Source organism: Malurus melanocephalus, unplaced genomic scaffold (assembly GCF_030028575.1).
Source record: "Malurus melanocephalus ecotype Western Australia unplaced genomic scaffold, MMel_1.1 scaffold_495, whole genome shotgun sequence".
Taxonomy (NCBI): domain Eukaryota; kingdom Metazoa; phylum Chordata; class Aves; order Passeriformes; family Maluridae; genus Malurus; species Malurus melanocephalus.
The window spans coordinates 344,723-364,240 of record NW_026623727.1 but is presented as its reverse complement, the minus strand read 5'-3'; the positions used below and the strand labels follow the sequence as shown (position 1 = coordinate 364,240).

The 19,518-nt window shown below is 35.7% G+C and overlaps 1 protein-coding gene across 2 annotated transcripts in view; it reads right to left on the bottom strand.

Moving 5' to 3' along the window:
- LRRN3 (leucine rich repeat neuronal 3) overlaps positions 1-13,362 on the bottom strand; it is a 33,141-nt gene extending 19,779 nt beyond the window's left edge. For both annotated transcript variants that reach the window (XM_057381174.1, XM_057381173.1), the window contains exon 1: positions 12,701-13,362. The gene's annotated coding sequence lies outside the window, so the exon portion shown is untranslated. The remainder of the gene's footprint in view (positions 1-12,700) is intronic.
- Between the last annotated feature and the right edge of the window lie 6,156 nt (positions 13,363-19,518).

The window sequence follows — 19,518 nt, the reverse complement described above, 5'->3', positions numbered from 1 at the left end:
AAAAAAACACAATAATTCATATCTGTTATTTGGTATTCTGAGTTTACTGTTAACTCTGTGTAATACTTTGTGTTGGAGGTACTTTCAAAGTAAATGACTCACTTTTCATAAACTGTTGCTTGTGAACTTTGTTGAATCCAAGCCAGAATTTGTTTTACAGCTGAACAGTTTCAAGTAATAGACACAGAATTCATTTTGCACAGATTTTTGTGTGAACACAGATTTATTCCTGCAAACAAATTTGAAAAGCAGGAAAAAAAAAGATGCAAATATGATTCAGAATGTCTGGATTCTGAATGCAATGAAACTTCTGCAAAAATTCTTTGCAATTTTTTCAGTATTTATATTCCTATGTTATAGACATAAGTTCTAAATATACTAGGAATACTTCAAGAAATACTTGTAAACTTTATTGAATTCTTAAATGCAAGGAATTTGAACAGAATGATCCAGTGCACAGTATTTTCTTTCTGCTGAGAGATGCTTTTTATGCCACTTAGGAAAGTCCATTAATTCCCGAGGGCTCGACTGTGTCTGCTTAGGCATAGATTGTMGAATTGTGTGGTGATGAGCTTTATTTTCTAAGATAACCACATGGACATAGAGTGCCTCTGGGGCTTAGGCTTGTACAGTCACAAAAACCTTATCTTTCTGAGATAACCACATTGACCTACGATGCCTCTGGCTGTGGAAATGGTGGATTTGAGGACAGGAACTTCAAAAAGGGGGTCTCAAACCTCATTAATGGTTTGAAAAGCAAAAATCATCACAAGCCACTCTTTTCCATATATGCAATAATATTTTTGACTGCTCTTTCCTCTCTGCCTTCTGTCAGAGATCTAGTCAACAATCAGGTCAAATTTGCATCAGTTTATTTCTAGTGTTAAAAATAAAAATGAATTTTTATTAAACTAAATCATATTGTAATAAAGAAGCTACAGTTTAAGAGACTGACTGTGAAGTTTCATTGATAACAGAAGTATTGCACAGACAAATCATCTGGAAGGTTCATTATACACAACACAAAATTGTTGATCTCTCATCTTGAAACAACAAGTCCATGGCCCTGACATTTAATCAGAGAAAGAATGGCATTTATTGTATCTCACATTCAGTAAGTCTCTAATTAAGATGGCTTACTTATTAAGGCTAATAAACTGCAAAATATGTGTTATGATTTTGCATATTTTTCTTTTATTACTTTATGTGCCTGTGCTTTCAGTTGAAGATGCATTTGGGGAGTTTAACTATAGAGTGACTTAAAAAAAGGCTTAATATCCCTTTATCACATATTTCATCTATTTAGTTTTTTTCTGTTTATCTATCTAGACCAATATAAAACAAAACACATGCAGGATTTTGTTTAAAAAGAAGAGAATGAATTTTAGACTTATACCATTAATAGCTTAGTATTTRTTTCTCTTAAAAGTACACTTACAGCAGGTATTGTTTATAAAAGACCTAAAGTAAGTAACAGTGGAGACCTAGTAGTGACTCAAATACTTACACACAGATAGACTGTACAACATGAAACCTCTGTGCTGAGTGGCTTTGCATATCTGTACCCTGTGTGCCTAAATGTAATGACTTGATGGAAGATTTGATGCACTCAACTACCCTGAATGTTTCTTTGTAGAAATTAAATTTTATATCGTGTTTTAACTCCCCTTTCATTTGTAATAGAGGTGTGTATTACTGTTTATTGATATTTACATTCTTGATAATTATTTTGTATCTCACTATAAAGTAGGTTGAATACATGCATAACATATTAGAATTGCCTTTAAGCAAATGATTCCGAATTAATTTTTTGCCTTTCTGTGCTATGCAAGACAAATTTTCTCCAATTAATTTACAATTGATTACTCTATGTTATGTCCCAAGGGAATGCAAAAATGTTTGTTTATATGTTCCCTGCTATTGTGTTTCTGTAGTTTGATTAAACCAAGCGTCACAAGAATCCAAAGGGAACCATATGCTCAAAAYAGTAATGTCTGAGGCACTTTTAATTTGAATGCTTCCCAGAGCCTAAATCCACAATTACCCTCTGTTAGTTTACCCTTCCAATCCAAGAGGCTCCTAYGCTGCCACACCTGTTCAAAACTTCTAACATTTTCAGGACTTGTACACATGCTCTTGTTTTACTTGTCAGTCTAATGCTGTAATTTTCAGTTTTAGCTACATGCCAAAATCCCCATCCCTGATAACCATAGTAAAAAATGTTTCTGGGCTTATTTTCTTCTGCTAAGCTATTCCTTAGCTTTTGTCTTCTTTTAAGGTATGTGATGATATAGAAGAAGTCAGCAGAGAGAAGTAAAACAGGCAGAGCACATTTCCTGGTTAGAACTTGTGAAAATAGCTAGCAGGAAGAATATTCAAACATACAAATGCTTATTTAAATCCAAAGACTTTTTAATTTTTGATTATTCTGTTTCAAGTACAAATTTAGAAATATTTTTCTTATCTTAATGGGGACAATCATATTTTTAAAGAGGAGTYAGAATGTAACCAAGTATTTTTCTCTATTCTACTAAAAAATGTATTCATGTAGAAACCAGGAAAAAAAAATACTGGAAGATGGGAAATAATGCTTAAGATTCCCACGTGGACCTATAAGCTATGAGTCCTGGGTTGGTTCCTGGGCAGACTACTTGGGTAGTAGTCTTGGGTAGTAGTCTTGGGTCTGTTTCTTGGAACTGGGCTGTGGATCTCCAGTGGACACAGTGGCTCCTTTTCAGGCTTCAAAAGTAAAATAATGACACGGGTTTCCTTAGATATGTTCCTTAATGGCTAACTTCATCTGGCTCCCTTTTTAGCATTCTGGTTATTTTGTACGGCTATTGCGAGACATCTCATAAATTATACAGAGCCTAGAGAGGTAACGAAGAGTTCTTCATTTTGGTGTGGAAGGCCRTATAATTAATGGGCAGCTGCAAAATGCTTTAATTCTTACTTTGAACTAAACCTTAACCTTTAACAGACAATGGAAATTAGAGATCTTCATAATGATTATCATAGAATCATAAAACAATTTGGGTTAAAAAGGATCTTAAAGATCATCTATTTCCAATCCCTCCCACCATGAGCAGTAAGACCAGGTTGCTGAGTGCCCTATTAGGCTTTGGAAGATGATATCCTATACATCATTAAAGAAGTTTTGAAAGCATTACTTGTTTGCTATAGATGTCTACTAGAACTGTAATTAAAAAAAAAGAATGCAGAAACAACTGTCAGGTTGGATGGCTCTTAATCTTTGTTTTTAATTTGCATGTAAGTCATAAAGAAAGTTTACAAAATATACACAATACTCTTTCTTTAATGTGCTTTCTTAAAACTTTGAGAAAATACATGCACATGTTGGCACATGAAGTTCTGAATTCTCTGTGGTGCTGAGAGATCCTGACAGAAGTGCACAATATTATTCTTTTATAGGCTGCTCTGTACCTCAGAAATAAACTGAGTAACATGTGGCAGTTGCTAGGGTAACCAGTTTTTGCATTTTGTAGAAAAAGTCCAAGAATAAAACACATGTAAATTGGCACTGTGGAAAGCAGTATCATATACAGTCTCATATTCTCAATTTGTTCTTTATGGTTTTCCTCTACACTATTTACATAACACTTAATTATATCTGCTTCATCTTTTACTTTGAATCTCCCATACACTTGTCTTTTGCATAGCTCAGAAAGGTGTTTAAGCATTTGACTGCAAAGCTTAAACTGGTTTTTGCCCCATCAAACTCTCTAGATTTACTGTCAATAAGATATAGCTGTAGTTGCTGTAAGTGCTGATCATGTTCACTGGGTGTGATTATCAGGACATGTAAACAGAAATGAAATTGAATTATAAATGTTGTCCTTTGCACTTAAATATAATTTCCTGTAATTGGTCAAGTTCCATTAAGCATCTATCTTGAATATGAGTGTCTGAGTTAAAAGCCAGCAKGCATTTAGAAAGACAAGATTTTGTTGTTCTCACAAGAGTCCTATTTAGGACTGAACACAAATCCTTATWAAGGCAAACGTTTCTGTGCTTGTTTTGGAAAATATTCGTTAATGAATTCTGCAAATTGCTGCTTAATGAGAAATGCATCCTTGTTACAAGAAGAAATAATTTTATAATGTGTCATTAACATTTTGATTTGAGTTACATTCAAATACTTAACCCCAGCAAAAGCCAAAAAGCAGACTTAGTCGGCAGATATAATGATCATAGATAAACTTTGTCTACATTGTTATTATTTTGTTAAAATTCTCCTTCTAAAACTTTATCCTTCATACTTWTGAGTTTAGAGTATTCCAGTGCTAGAATATTTACTGAGAGAGTCGATGCAATACTAGTGATAAATATCAGTAATATAATTTACTTTTTTCAGAAACATTTTTCTTTAAAAATATTATCAAATTATAGCATTTACTCATGCTAAAGAATAGAAATGCAATCTGTCTGCACAGGATGGGTCTAATATGAGAAAAATACTTTAAAGACCTTCCCAACCTTCCCTATAAATTTATGTTATCTACTGATAATATTAGTGCAAAGGCTGGAATTTTTTGCTGTAGCTTATTTCTGTCCTGCTTTCCACTCCAAGGCTTCAGTGAGGTAGTATTATTGCATGGTTCTAGTTTGTTGTCCTTTGCACACTGCTTTTTTCAAAAATTAGGACTAAAAATRGTGTCCACTTAATCTGTACTCTAAATTTTGGGAAACTTTAACTGACCAGTTCGTGTTTCTTAAATTACTCTGGTAGAATACCTTGATAATCCTGATATTGGACTAAGTAATCTTGATATTGGAGACAACTTTGAAAATTCAGCATAAATAATGCCTTCAAACTGAACAAGTTTTCTCAGCAGAACCACTTCTCATGAAACTCATTGCAGGTTTTATAACATGTAAAGAGTGAAACAATTTAAGGATATTCACTACATGAAGTAAAATACCACTCTTGGAAGTGAAAGCCAAAGTTTAGTGCTTAATATGAAGTGGTTATTATGCTAATTCTAATTCACAACTGGTAGCACTGTATTTTCAAAACTGTATAAAACTGTAGTATATTCAGTCCCAGATCTGTAGAAAACACTGAACACCTGGCTGAGCAGAAATACACAGATTACAAATTAAGATGGTAATGTTTCAGGGAATYGTTCTTCTCTCTTCCTAGAAAATAGCTGCTTTCTGTTAACCGAATAAATATAGTGTGTTATTTTAAAAAATTTCAAACAAGCTAGTAGGACATTTAAACCATTTTTAGTGTCCTGCTGGGATTTCATTGAATTACTCTTCTCTTGGTAGGTAACAGCAAAGCAAATATTGCCTTGTGATCAAATGAAGTTTTATTTCCTTTAGCACTCCAGCAGACTGTCTGCTTTTTTTGAATTTTCAGGTCCATACTACTAGCTCRGAGACAGATTGAACAGTGCTCTTCACCTCTAGGAACATCTAAATTGCTCTCATCTGATACAGTCACACCAAGACATGGAAAGAGGCTCTGATGGCAGCGGTGCTGTAGATCATTACCGTTGAGTAGTTGTAAATGGGTAGTCTACAATCTCAACRTAACTATTATAGTTTCCCTGCCATCTGTATGTTAGGCACAGGTATTGTGTGTTTATTTAAACTTTTTATAATTTTTTCTTCATTTTAAATGTTTTTTATACCTATTTGTTGTTGCTAGGATTGACGTAATAGCAAACCAGCACAAGAGGTTTTTGATAGAATTGATATATAAACCAAATTTAAAACAAAGTAAAGATTAGAAATACTTAATCCACATTCACCTAAGATAAATGGAGATTTTTKGGGGKTTTTTTTGTGAATTTTTGGTAAACCTCAGAGGCTTTCTAATCTCAGAAGAGTAATGAAGAATAACATTTGTAAACCAGAAAGTTTATAGATTTTCCAACCCTTCAAAGAGGAAAGGGTATTTCAGTGTGGAACAGAAGGTCAGGACCTCAAAGTGTGTCAATTCTAAATATCTGGATCTATATACTTTGCTTGAATTGAAAGACCAGAGACCCTAAATGTTAATAATTTGGACAATATATGGGTAATGTAAGATTTCAGCATTTAAATCTTTGAAATTGTATGTAATTTTAGTTACCTATTCTAGTTATTGTTATATGATACCTGCTGAAGGCAACATTGAAATGMCTAATAAAGGCACCTGGACCTGCATTACCTTGAGTAGCCTCATTAAAATGACTCTATGCACTAATATCCAAGGTGATTGCTTCCTATCAGAGTGAGTGTAGGGTTTGTATAATGTGTGTCCAAACATGCGTATTATGCTTGTGTGGAAGTGAGAAATGTGGAAATATTTCTGTCCAGTTCCTCAGATTGACCAGCTCTTCTTTCTGCACAGGGAAGACAGAGCTCAGCAGCTTGGCTGCAGCTGTTGGAAGAAAGAATACTTTCCCTTATGTGTTTCTGGAGCTTAGAGTTTGAAGTCTAACCCTGGAATAGTATGCTGAATATCCTTTTTGTCTCTTACTGCACAATAAAAATAAAATGWCTGAATGTGTGTTTGTCTGACAAAATATTGATGACTGGATAATCTATATCAAATCCACATTCAGAARAGTATGTTATGTGATTTATACATGCTGGGTGAAATTGCTATTCAGACAAACATTTCTAGCCTTGCAATTGTCTTTTCTAACCTCATAAGAATACCTCTATCAACTGGTATAATGGTCATTAATTGTTCCATTTCTCTCAAGAGCTGTTGAGTTTTAGCCTTGAACTGGGCTTACCAGCAAGTAACTGGCTAAACATATTAAAATAAAGTAGTAGAATTACTGTATTGTGAGAATTCAATGAAATAGCGGCTGTACAGTCTCAGCTGTCTTTTCAGTATGTTGACATGGTGCGTCTTCTGTAAAAAGAAATATATGTTCAAAGTGATGTAATACACGCAGTATATCTAGGATAATCTCTTAGTGTTATGCTTAGGGATAACCTAAGTTACTGTGTTTGGTTTTGAAGTGGTATCAAATAGGAATTGTGCACATAATGTCCCTCAAGGTACAGTGGTAATGAAGCACCACTTGACTGTAATTATATCTTTCATACTGAAAGGCTTTTTTTTTTATTTGTTTAGAATTTGATAAGAGAAAATACTGTACTTCATAAATTGAATTGTTTCAGAAACATCCTTTTGCAGTACAGAGGGAGGAAGAATTTTTACGGCACTGCCTGAATTCTGTATGGGACGCACAAAAGGGAGCAGTTTAGTATKATATGGTGGCTTTGGAGCCATTGTTACACAGAGAAGAGGGGTTTTTTTTTTTTTTTTTTTTTTTTTTTTTTTTTTCTGGAAGGCTCAGCTCCCATGTGAGCCTTGACCAGAGTGAGCTCTCCTGTCTCAGCTCCTTCCATGGTGTGCAACATGGAGCCAGCTGGGGTGGAGAGCTCAGCAGGTAATTCTGCACTTTGGTGAAGCACTGCACTGCACTGCGCTGCACTTGGGTAAATTAGCTCACTGTTAAGTGTCATCTGCAAAAATTGCTGATGCTTGACATGACCTCTAGAGAAAGCTGCTTTTCAGAGGGGAGAGGAAGTTCAGTGACTTGAGAGAACTTGGCAACAGGAATGAGCTTGGGGTGAAGAAACAAATGTCACTCTCTTGTCTTTCTATTTATAGCTATCATGACACTTGCTAAAATCTTTGAGAAAAGTTTCTGTTTTCACATAAAAATTATTCCTGTCAAGATGAAAAATTTTATTAGGTCTTTTGGTACTGAATAAATCACATAAATATGATATAAATAGTGACACATATATCTCTGTTTTCAGCAGAGATGTGCGGCTGTTATAAAATAGGAGACATTTGTATTTATCCTTATTCAGGGAACAAGTTCCATAATTGTACTTATTTAAATGCCTCCAAAATCTGGGGTATGTTTCTCATTCTATCTCAAATTACTTTCTGTTTYAGCATCATGACAAAACTAACCAACCCGTTTCCTTTAACCTCCCAACACCACTAGAAGAGCCCTAGTAATTTCTGACCATCTGTGTTGTATTTTTAAAGACAATTTGGAGAGTCATCTTTTCTCCTCCAGGATGATGGTATAACAGAATACTATGGCATAGAGCGCTATGACAATTAAAAAAAAATGTCTCAATGCACAACTTTGCTCTCCATTGTGTGTTCTCTTACACCATTCTTATTCTGTTTTATTATTCTGTAATTTTTCCAATAGGTAATTTTTGAAATTGTCTGATCACTAGACACATTATTGTATCAACTTTTTTATTCTTTTTTTTTTTTTTTTTCATACTAGTAGCTGGATACCTGGACATTTTTGCTACAGCTAAACTCAAGATTTTTACCTTTTTGATGCTAAATGTTATAGACAATTGAAAGTATTTCCGGGCAGACTGGTTGCTATTTGCATAACAAGAAATGTCTAGTAAAAGCCTCTTGGGGTAATGCGAATAATCAATAGACATTTTGAAAAAATAGTCCCTGTAGCATTTTATTCTGCTTTTCAGTGTTTACCTCTAAATACAGATGCTTATTCAGGAAAGAGAACAGCTAAATTATTTCTTTTATGCCAATGTTGTCAAAAAGCATTTCCCAGTTTGACTAAGACTGTGGGAGTTGGGAGCAAAAAAGAGGCAAAACCTCTTTTCTGCTGTAATATGGAGGTTAGTAGAGTTAAACTACCATTAAATTTGGAGCATATATTTTCATGAATTCCAGAAATAACAGCAAATGAATAGAAATAATGCACATCCAGAGATCTTATTTCTTATTTCTTTTGAATTAGGCCATTGCTACTTGTGGCCAAGCTGAAACAGAGCTGAGATAAATMTTTTGTGAAAAATAAGTATTTTTAAAGGAAGGACAATTGTTTCAAGGACAGGCTGAGTAAATTTGTGTTTATAAAATGAAACTTACCCTTCATTTGTCTGTATTTGTTTTTGCTTTGCAGAAAAGTAAGCAGTTTGGTGAATGCTAGGGGCAAAAGTATGCTTGTAGCTTGTACTATGGCTGATGTTCCATGTATAAAGAATGTGAAATCCTCTTGGGAGAGGGTAATTGGATCAAGCAAAATTGTGAAAGTATTTTAACCTCATGAAAATGCTGTTTCTCAAAAGGTGTCACATTCAGCTCGTCCATGAAGAACCCAATGTGAAATAATCTTACTGATGTCCATATTAGACCTTTCTCTAGAGTATAGCTCTATGTGCTGTGCTGATAAACATCTACCAGTTCAGTCCAGTTGAGGATGTGAATTTATGAGGAAAAATTGATTGAATTRTTAATAAATTTTGGGTATAATACTGTTTATTTAAAAAAGTTCTTTATGAACACCACCATTTCACGATACCAGTTTTCAACAGTTTGAGGATTGGTCAGTTGAATAAGAAAAAGGCACAGTAATTCCTTGTTACAGTTACATTACAGTTGTAATGAGAAGTATTGATTTTTCTCTTAATACTAATGTGCTTAATGATCTTTCTAATGACATCTGTCACCACTGTTTCTTCTCAAATTCTACCGGCATTTTCCTTTCAGTAAAGTAAAGGATTTTAATTGCTTGTTGTGTTGTTAGAATGAGAATTATCATTCTTTTAAAGTAGTATGAAGTCTTGTAGAAGGTATATTCTGCTAAAAATAAATTAGAAGCTGTCTGAGTTTAGATCTTCAGAAGAATTTTAGAAACTTTTCATTCTTTTGTCTTCAGAAAATAGCTCCTTCAGCGCTACGTGTGAAATTGGTTTTTCATTGTCAGATTTTGCTACTTGATATTAAGTAGAGTTTGTGGAATTTGGCATGGAAGGGTAAGTTAAGACAGTTTCTGGAAATGTCTCTCTCTCGAGTTTTGTTTTCCTTCAGCTTTTAATGGTATCATCTGAAAAAAGGATATATGAATTAACTAAAACATCAATATACCATAAATCACTAAAGCCATCTATATATAGTTCAAAAAAAAGCTTCATTTTTCTCTCTCTGGTGACTTTGCTTTCAGTGGTAGATAGTGCTTGTTTTGAAAACTTTGTTTTCTACTGCTTATCTTCTATTGTTTTAATAATCTAAAACTTGGCTGTTAAATACCAGTCTAACTTTATTCAAGGGTGATTGTCACCAACCAGCAAAGCTTTTGGTTTGCTTGTAGAATAATTATTAATATAAAAAAGTTATGGGCAAGAGTAGAAGCAAGTGGCTCCGACACTGCTAAATGGTTTGTTCTCTCTTGCAAACACTTTAGTTTTGGTTTTTTGTGTCAAGGGACAAGTGATTACAGGTGATAGCAGGATGAGTATTTTCATAAACTGCTCTATGTCAATGAGTTAACAAAGATGATACATAGGGTTTTTGATAGGCATTACAGGTAGTGACGTTGCTTAGCTGATCTGGTCTAATTCCGGTGCAAAAATGAAGTACTCACCCACTTCAGGGCACTCCAAGCAGGCATGCTCTGATGAAATGCTCAGAGCTGCCACCCTGAAAGGCGGGACTTCGGGGTTACCATAACAACATCAGCCAGTCGTTGTCTGACACTACAACATTATTGCAGGAGCTTTGAGGGAGTATTAACCAAAATACAGTCACCATACATTTTGCCTGCTTTGCTGGTTAAGAATGTCTGTGCTGTGTACTGAGATGCTGCATCTACAGCATATTTTCTCTGTATGGTTGAAATGGCCACATTTTTCTGAAACTCTTTGGCATGTCTATATAATATTCTAATGCAGCACATTAGAGTATATGTGGCAAAACCCAAGATGCATTTGTGTAAAGTTAMTCATATTTATTTATTTCCTGCATTAAAAATGAATAAGGGGAAGATTCAGAAAAGCTGAGTAGCTACCAAGGCATGTCAAAAAAGTTTCCTCTGAGTAGTCCTTTGCACATAGCATGAAGAGATTAGAATTAGTTTTTCTCTAYTTATTTTATAGCACATTTTGTAAAAATCCAAACCAGGAACTGGAAATTATTGTTTTAACAACTAAAGTGCACATGCCATGTGAATGAAAACAGGATATTTAATTAATTAGACCAGAGAGAGTGTTTTATATAATAAAATATGCCAGCTTGCTTTAAGCAGGTTTCATAGACCATCTGAAATAGAGGAAGAAGGCTTGCCAATAGCAGGAGCTAATGCTTCAATACCTTTCATTTTGTACTCTGCAAAGAAAACCTCTTCTTAAGCTCATTCATTTTCCAGAGGGAATGTCGAATGCTRTGGCATATTGTCAGAGCTGCTTTATTGTCACCTTTTACAAAGGTCACCTGAATTAATTGACTCCTTACCATACATATTGTTAAGCTACCCATTCCCTGACATTTTTGGAAAGGTGGCAGACTTAAAGCCAGTGGCTATCTGTTGGTGGTTCTTTCACAGTGTTTGTTTCCCAGAACACGGTAACTCCACAATTACAAGCAAGTAATTAAATTGGTGCAAAGGAACGGAATCTTTTTGATGTTCTCCAGAGTGCACAGGAGTGAGGGGGGGCTGAGGGGAGAAAAAAGGTCAGAGAAATAATCTAAATACTGAGGTGTTTTTAATACAGATTTAGTATTCGAATAAACAAACAAAAGCATACAGGAAGATGCAGATTGTTGGGTTGGTTTTTTTTTCACTGTGAAGCATGCATTAGATGGCTAACCTGTCCTTTGAACGGTATAAAGTAAAAATCCATCTCTGTCTTTCACTGATGCATGAATTACAGATCCATGCTGGTGCACTTTACTGAATGTGTTTTCATCTGAAGGGATACTGAGGTACTCTTATACTGCATGAAAGGAATGACATACACATGCATAAGCTCAAGCACATTAGAAAACTGTAGTGCTAGCCCAGAATTTTAAGTTGATTACATTGGTTAAATAGAAAAATCACTGATATTTTTCTAGCCCCCTGCATTTTCTGCTTTCTCCATCCCACTGTGTTGGGTTCTCTTTCTCAACAGCAGTGCTGGACAAAAACTCCAGCTAGACATGTGAAAACAAAGACATGGAAAGCAAAGGCAAACAATTCTGAGCCCTCCTATACTAAAACAGGCAAAGCTTTTATAGTGATGGATTTAAACACTCTCCTTACATKTAAATATACTTTAGAGGCACCCTGCTGAGATCCTGTTAATTACCAAAGAAGATTAGAACTCCTCTGCTTAATGTGATCCTTTTTGCCTAACGCGTCCGTTCCAGCTGCATCAGTAATCAGACATTCAGACTGTCCCTTCTGACTGAAAAGGGGATGTTTTTAAGCAAAGTCATTTGCCACAATCCTTAAGATGTAGCCTGGCAGAAATTCAATAACTCTGTTTGTGATATGCTCATTCAGCCTCACTGTTCAGTGGTTTTTAGGTCCTGACATAAACAGCATTTCCCTTAATCCTAGCACTGGAGAGAAGAAAGAAAGCTGTCCTGTATCTTGTTTTATTGGTTTCAAAACACAGAGCAACTGTTTAATTTGATTTTGCCTCTGAAACATTGGTGGAAACATTCTCCATAATTTTTTATCCTTTGATGTTCTTTCAAGCTAACAAATGCAGAAATCTGATACTATTGCAAGCATATTTAGATTATCTCTGACATAAAAGCAAATTGCATTTGCRTTTCTGTTCAGAAGGTAAAATGTGAAAATATACTAATAAAATAACTACAAGAAGAAGAAAGGGGGAAACAGTCTACAATTTAAGATAAAAGTCAGGGTAAAATTGAAAATAAAGAGGAACTTACCCTCTAATAAGAGTAGTTTCAGGGCTGGAGGAGTTCTTGCATCTCAGTAATTTTGAATCCTTACTTCAGGTAGCGACATACTGGTATTAAAGCCAGAGTCTGAATAGATGAGCATACACGCATGCATGGGTGTGAGTCGGTGTGCATGCGTGTGTCTAACAGTCTGTAATACAAAGATGCATCTATTGATATCCTACAACACGAGAGACTCTGTGCTGCCAGCTGAGATCCCCTGCGTTTGCCAAAGCGCTGTTGCTGCCTGGCTGTCTGAGAATGGCAATCCAGCGGAGAGAGGAGGGGGGGAGAGATGCTCGCTAGCTGCTCTTATTCCTCCTGGTTTCCATGGTGGTTAGCGGTGCATCGCTGAGCCTCCCGCCTGTCCGTGTGCCATGGTGCTGCCTGCTCGGCGTTCATTCATGAGCGAGCCCTGGGCTCCGGAGAGGGGCCGGTGGCTCTCTGTGCCCGGTGCTGTGCCCCGGTGCTGTGCCCGGTGCTGTGCCCGCTGCTGTGCCCGGTGCTGTGCCCGGTGCTGTGCCCGGTGCTGTGCCCCGGTGCTGTGCCCGGTGCTGTGCCCGCTGCTGCGCCGGCCTGCGCGGCTTGGGAAGATGTCTGATACGTGACACGGGGCTACGGATACACGGAGCGAGCCTCTGCGCGCTCCCACTGCTCTTCCCATTTGTGCGAGCTGCAGGGCATGCTTTCTGTTTGTACAGAACCGATTGGGAAGTCCAGATTTTCTTCCCCCACCCCCTCCTTTTTTATTTAATTTTTTTTTTTTTTTTCTTTTAAGGGATGTTATCTGTGCTCAGAACAACTTATTAGACATCACGGAAGTTCTGCAAAGGTTGCTGTAGTTCAGATGATCCTGTATATTGAAACCATTCACCATTCAGGAAAAATATGTTGTGSCTTGTCCCCAGTTTTAGTGCTTTTTTTTTAAGCTTAAGACAGGAAAAGATTTTACACGTTCCTCCTTTTCCAAATTTTGTCAAATATTATATTTTACTACATGTGCTTATCAGTAGAAAGTAAGAGCAATAATATGTCTTCCTAGGAAATAAAAATTCAGAATAAACTGTGCAAGGGGTTGGTTAGATGAAAAGTCAGTTTCTTTCAATCTCTGTCTGCTTGAGCCTGTCTTTTATGGCCATCCAATTATATAAACAATAGGCTGCACAGATTTTTCCTTCCCTTTCTTCCTTTTTCTCCCTTTATGCCATGCTCTTTGGTGAAGCATTTATTTTTTCACTATTTATTCAGTGTCCATGAACAAAGGGCATACAAACTATGAAGGTTTTAAAAATTGTGAAATAATTTGTGATTATCACCACCCCTTCTCCTAGATTTACAAAACAATAAATGAGATAGATATTGTTAGGAAAATAATTTTTTTATTATACATACTGTTTTTATAAAGAAATTACCTTATAACAGAAGATGRTTCATAATGAAGCACAAAGAATTGGTTATCAACAGGTCAAAAAGAAGAAAATGTTGGATCTCTTCCATGAAGTCAGTCCCACAGCCCTGAGCGAGCCAGGCCACCCTCTAGTGGACACAAGTGAGATGCAGTTCTCATTTCACGCTGCTTTGAAGAAAGACTCACAATCCTGTCTAATCAGAGTAGGAAAAATTTCTGAAGATTGGCAAATGAGATGAAGTAGCATACTTTTTGCAGTAGCAATAGCACCAAAATGCTATGAAAAAATGGTTGCTATTTTATGAATACTGTGTTGCAACTCACTTTGAGATCTTGGGCTGCATTAGTTTTGTTTTTATTTGGCAAGAAAATAATTTTAGTCTTCATAAAATCACTTACTATGAAAAGTGAATTAAATTAATGCCACCATTCTGAATAAATTTCAGGTTATTATAAATGGTTAGCGCAAATTTTAYAAAACCACTCCTGTTAGACACACTGGTACTCACACAGTGGCTCCTATTAAAGCCGTATTTTCCTTCTGCCTCAATTTTTTTTTGAATGCTGCATTTAAAGCTAAGTGCAATGAACAAAGTCTTAAGTTTTTTAAAAGATGTGTGCTGTTATTTTTTCATTCATGCAACTGACTGGGACTGTCTCACATATGAAATAATGGCATTTAAGTGACTGATACCTGCAAATATGTGAGATGCTCTACGTCTGGGAAAGGCCAAGTGGCCTTTTCATTTTCTCTGATTCTCTTGTTATGGMTATTCAGTTTTTTTCTAATATGAGTTAAAGAATTATAGCAAAAAAGTTGGGGCTAACCCATCTTTACTTACCTTTTAGGTCTTCTTGCCTGAGATTGGGACAGGGAAAACTAAGATCAAAAAGATGTCACATCATCTTTCTGTAGCCTCGAGGCTCCTTGGTGAAACCTTGTTTCCCCTTTGCCCCCATGAGATGGCTTTTGGAGCCTCTGACCTATATAATGACCCATGGTTTACTACCATGAGCTGCAAATTCAAGCCATTTTAAACTTCCAAGCGAGCCTGTAAGCCTTCCTTGCTRCAAAACATAATGTTCTGTGTTGGATGGGATAATGCTCAGGATGCTTGAAATAAGCACAACCAAAAGCCAGAAAAGTAAGATTTATTACCATTGTAGCCCCCACAAGAAAAATGGAAATCCTTMCTGATCTCAGCCATCTCATAGCTCTCTCCTGCTAAAGATACTAACCTGTGCTACAGGGGTGGGATTGTGGGTGGAGCAAGAAAGAACATTTCAAAAAGTTTGGGTAAAGGTGAAAATGTTCGTTTAAAGACAGCTAAATACTGCTATTTCTTATATCTTATTCAATGGAAAAACAGGTGGTCTGGAGAAAAGTAAATGTGTTGGGGCTAGCATTGCCCTACATGAAATCTTCCTTGGGTTTTACCCCTAACCTCCTCATGAACTCACTGTCATTCATTGAAAATCTGGCTTTCTAATTAACATGAGAATCATGCAAAAACATATTCAGTGATTTGACATGTGAAATTAAGATTATWGAATGCTTCATTTTGGTTGATTGGTATGGACTGTGTAATTAGAGGGCTAGATAATTAAATCAACTAAAGTATACTTGCATAAAGAAAGTGAGTTCTTATGATAGACTATATATGCAATTAAAGTACTTCCTTGATAGGCATACATTTACATATTAGTTAAAATGTTATTATAGCATAATACAGTTCTGTTTCATAAAAAAAAAGTGAAATAATTGAATTTTATAATTTAGATAATGCTAAAGAATTTTTCTTTCAAACTATCTTCAGGAGAAAAGTATCTTTTATGACCAAAACAATTATGATTATCAAAGTTCATGAAGTTGTTTTTCTGCTGATTTCACTATGATGCTTGGTGGTTTTAAAATAGCAATGTAATCTACTTTATGAAAATCATATATATAGCTTAATAGGTTACAGGATAGAAAAAAAATTTTCTCAGACTGATAGAGAGACAATGAAATTAATGCAGACTAACTCCAGCAATTTATTTAGCATGCATTTTATCTGATTACGGAGTGCATGTTAAATAAACTAAGTAATTATTTGTTTGTAATGGACAATAAACACAATCCGTAAAACCCTTAGTTATTAAAATACAGTGGTTCTGTGTCTGCATTTTTCTCCAGATTGGAAGATGATTTCAAAACTTTTTCCCCTTTTCATTTTAAAGAAAGGTAGAGCATCCTTGGGCCTTAATATCCTATAGGCTTCTTGTGGTTCAGGGAATTTATCGTGAGCATTTCCAGTGTTTTTAGGTTCCAGGAACACAGCTGTGTTGAGAATGCAGCAAGTGTAGTTAAAAACTGTTATAAATATTGTGCTGGTACAGTAAAAATTCCACAACTATTTGATTTAAATTCTAAGATGGCACAYTTTATATCAGAAATCAGCAATGAGAAAATATTTTCAAGTGTATAGCCATACAGATTATGTCCATGTGTAAAAGAGACAACACTTTTTGAGTAGCTTTATTGCTTATGACTACATGTGCTCCTATCTTGGTTTCTGAGGCACCATGGCTACAAGGAGGAGGCTCAGTGGTGGCTTTTCTCACTTCGTTCTTGTAGCCTGTAGAATAAAAAACCAGAAGAGCTGGTGTGTGTTTGACAGATTAATTCTCACCAGTTCTGCAAAGCACACCCTTAAAATATCTTCCAGGTGAGGTGTGGGGAGGTAWTTTTTTCTGAGTGAGGGCCCAGGATTGCTCACATTCAAAGAAATCTGTCTGGTGGTGTCATCAGTTAATTTATTAATGGCCTTATTAATTATAGCTGGTAGTCATTGTATGATTGGGGAGAGAGAAAAGAGAGCCACCACTTCATGTAACCCTGTTCTGCCAGCATTTGCAGTATCATCAACCTGACATYGTCATTTTTAGATATCTTGGCCAGGCTATTGACATTTTCCTAAAAGGGCTATGTTYCTGTGCAGACAAGGAGTAATTTTTATTAATATGTCTCCCTCTGAAATGGAATCATTTTTTCAGTGATAAACAAAAGCAACATTTCTGGCTCTTGTTCTTTGTCTTTTTTGAAGATGAAAGGCTTGTTGCCAGCAATGAATTCACATTTCTAGAGTTGCACTTCATAATGGAAAATGCTAGTTCAGATTACTTAACCTGCTACCAACTTTCTTTTATCAGATCTAAGAATAGTGTTGATATGATAGAACAAAAGCAGATGGAAACAAATATGAGCCATGTAAAGAATTTCACATAAAGAAAAATTCACATCTACACAAAGTCCCAGTTATTTAATTAGATGCTATGTAGGTAGTAGGTGCTATATGACTTGGCAAAATCTGGAACTACATAGTAAAGAGCCTTAGAGTACAGGCAAATTCAGTCATGTGTGATGGGGTTGAATGAAAGCAGTGGTGAGGAGCTTATCTTGATGATCAAGGAGATATTTCCTATTCCAGAAAATTTGCCTATTCATGTAGCAACTGTGTTCTATGAAACAAAAAGTATGAGATCCCAGGCAAGAGCTATAGATTCCTTCTCATTRTAGGTCCCAGAACCATAGTCAGAGTTTATCAGGAGTGGCTTGAGTCTTGAAAGGTTTTATCCCTACTGGGTCCAACACAGGGCGATATCTGAGTTCTTCTAATTTTCATCCTTGACCCTATTTTAATAGGCAATAATCCCTGGCATTCCAGTATCTGCRGAAGGCTGGAAGTGAGTCACACATAGCAACCACAACCTTGCTATGTCATATGGGAGCCAGAGTAGTTAAAAGCAGCTAGAGAATCTTCATGTGCAGTTGGATTAGGGAGGTGAAATATCTGTAAAGCAATTTTCAAGCTCAGTATATGTATTTAAAATCTATTTCATTTGAGTAAATTAATTTCTTGTGGTGGCATCTCAGGTTTTGTAGCCTTCGGTAATTGGATGTAATTTACTGGGATCTTTTCAGTGGTGGATCTTTAAGACTGAGATCCCCTTGTTGATTTCTTAAGGATTTGCTTGTTTATGGAGCCCAGAATGTACATGAAATATATCAGTTAGTGTCATAGCAATTGGAGTTGATCTGTATCTAAAGTTGATGAAGAAAATTGTAATGATTTGAATGTAAGGCCTATAATGTCCATCCTGGTTTTGATTGCTGTAATTCTTACAGGTGGTGATAGGTCTTGAACTTTCTGTCCCTATGGACAGGACTTCTTTCATTTCTTTGCTCATATATATTTTCCTTCCATGGAACATTAACTGTTTTTTTGTTTTGTTTTGTTTTGTTTTGTTGTTTTGTTTTTTTTTTTTTTTAAACAGGTTTATCCCTTTTCTGTTGACACTGTGTGGTGTAGCAAATAGAACATGGTCAGTGAGAGGGAACATCCTTTTCTCAATACTTTTTCTTTTTTTTAAATTTAGCCACCTTCTCTGATAATGCGGCAATAAATGCTGTATGTGTGTGTGTGTATATATATATATTTATATACACATATATAGTGTGTTTCTCAAGGTCAGAACTTCAGACTTGAATTCCTTAACTTTTTTGATGAAACTAAACAAACTATTCTTGTTTCATTTTATTGTGTTTTAATATTAAAATGAATGCATAACAATAGCAATTCCAACAATAGAAAATTATCTGCATTTCATAGCTATTTGCACAAGAGCCATATTGGTGATTTAGAAAACTTTAGAGTCACTAAGCTAAATATTAGAACTAGAATGTCATTTTTCTTTTAGTTACTTTTACTCTGAGACTGAGAGAAGTGTCAGTTGTTTTCCCATTCCATCAATGGCATGAATTTATCTCGGTGATGACAAGAAACAGCGTGGAGAAATGCAGTGTGTGTTCAGAATATGGTTACCTAATATTTAGTACACTAAATTATGGGAGTGTAATGGGCGCCTAAGTGAAGTTCTAAGTAATTTAGTTACACATTTTTTTCTTTTTTTTTTTTAACTTGTAGGTCTAGAAAATTAGTGAAAAGGTCACTGGAATATACAACATCCTTACAGATTATAACCCAAACAATGTAACTAGGAAGACAGTAAATGTTTTCCCTCTCATCTCTAATTTCACTGCCAAAAAACTGTGCACATTAGGTATTTTTATTTAAATGCAAAGCTATCTTTAAATCAATAAGTTGGGGCTAGAAAGGATCATGTACATCATGACTTACTGGAGGAGGAGCTGCTGTTTCAGAGGCTTTCACATAGTTCCCATTACTAAGGAAACCACTTATTTTGTCTGTGCATGTTTTGAATAGATCTCTCATTTGAAGTCTGGTGCTCAGACACTGGGGATTGCATTGTAGCACTGACGAAGATGCGAAGGAAACAAAAGAGGCATAAGACCACTCCATCTTTAAGGAATTTAGAGTATTGTATTACATGCTGA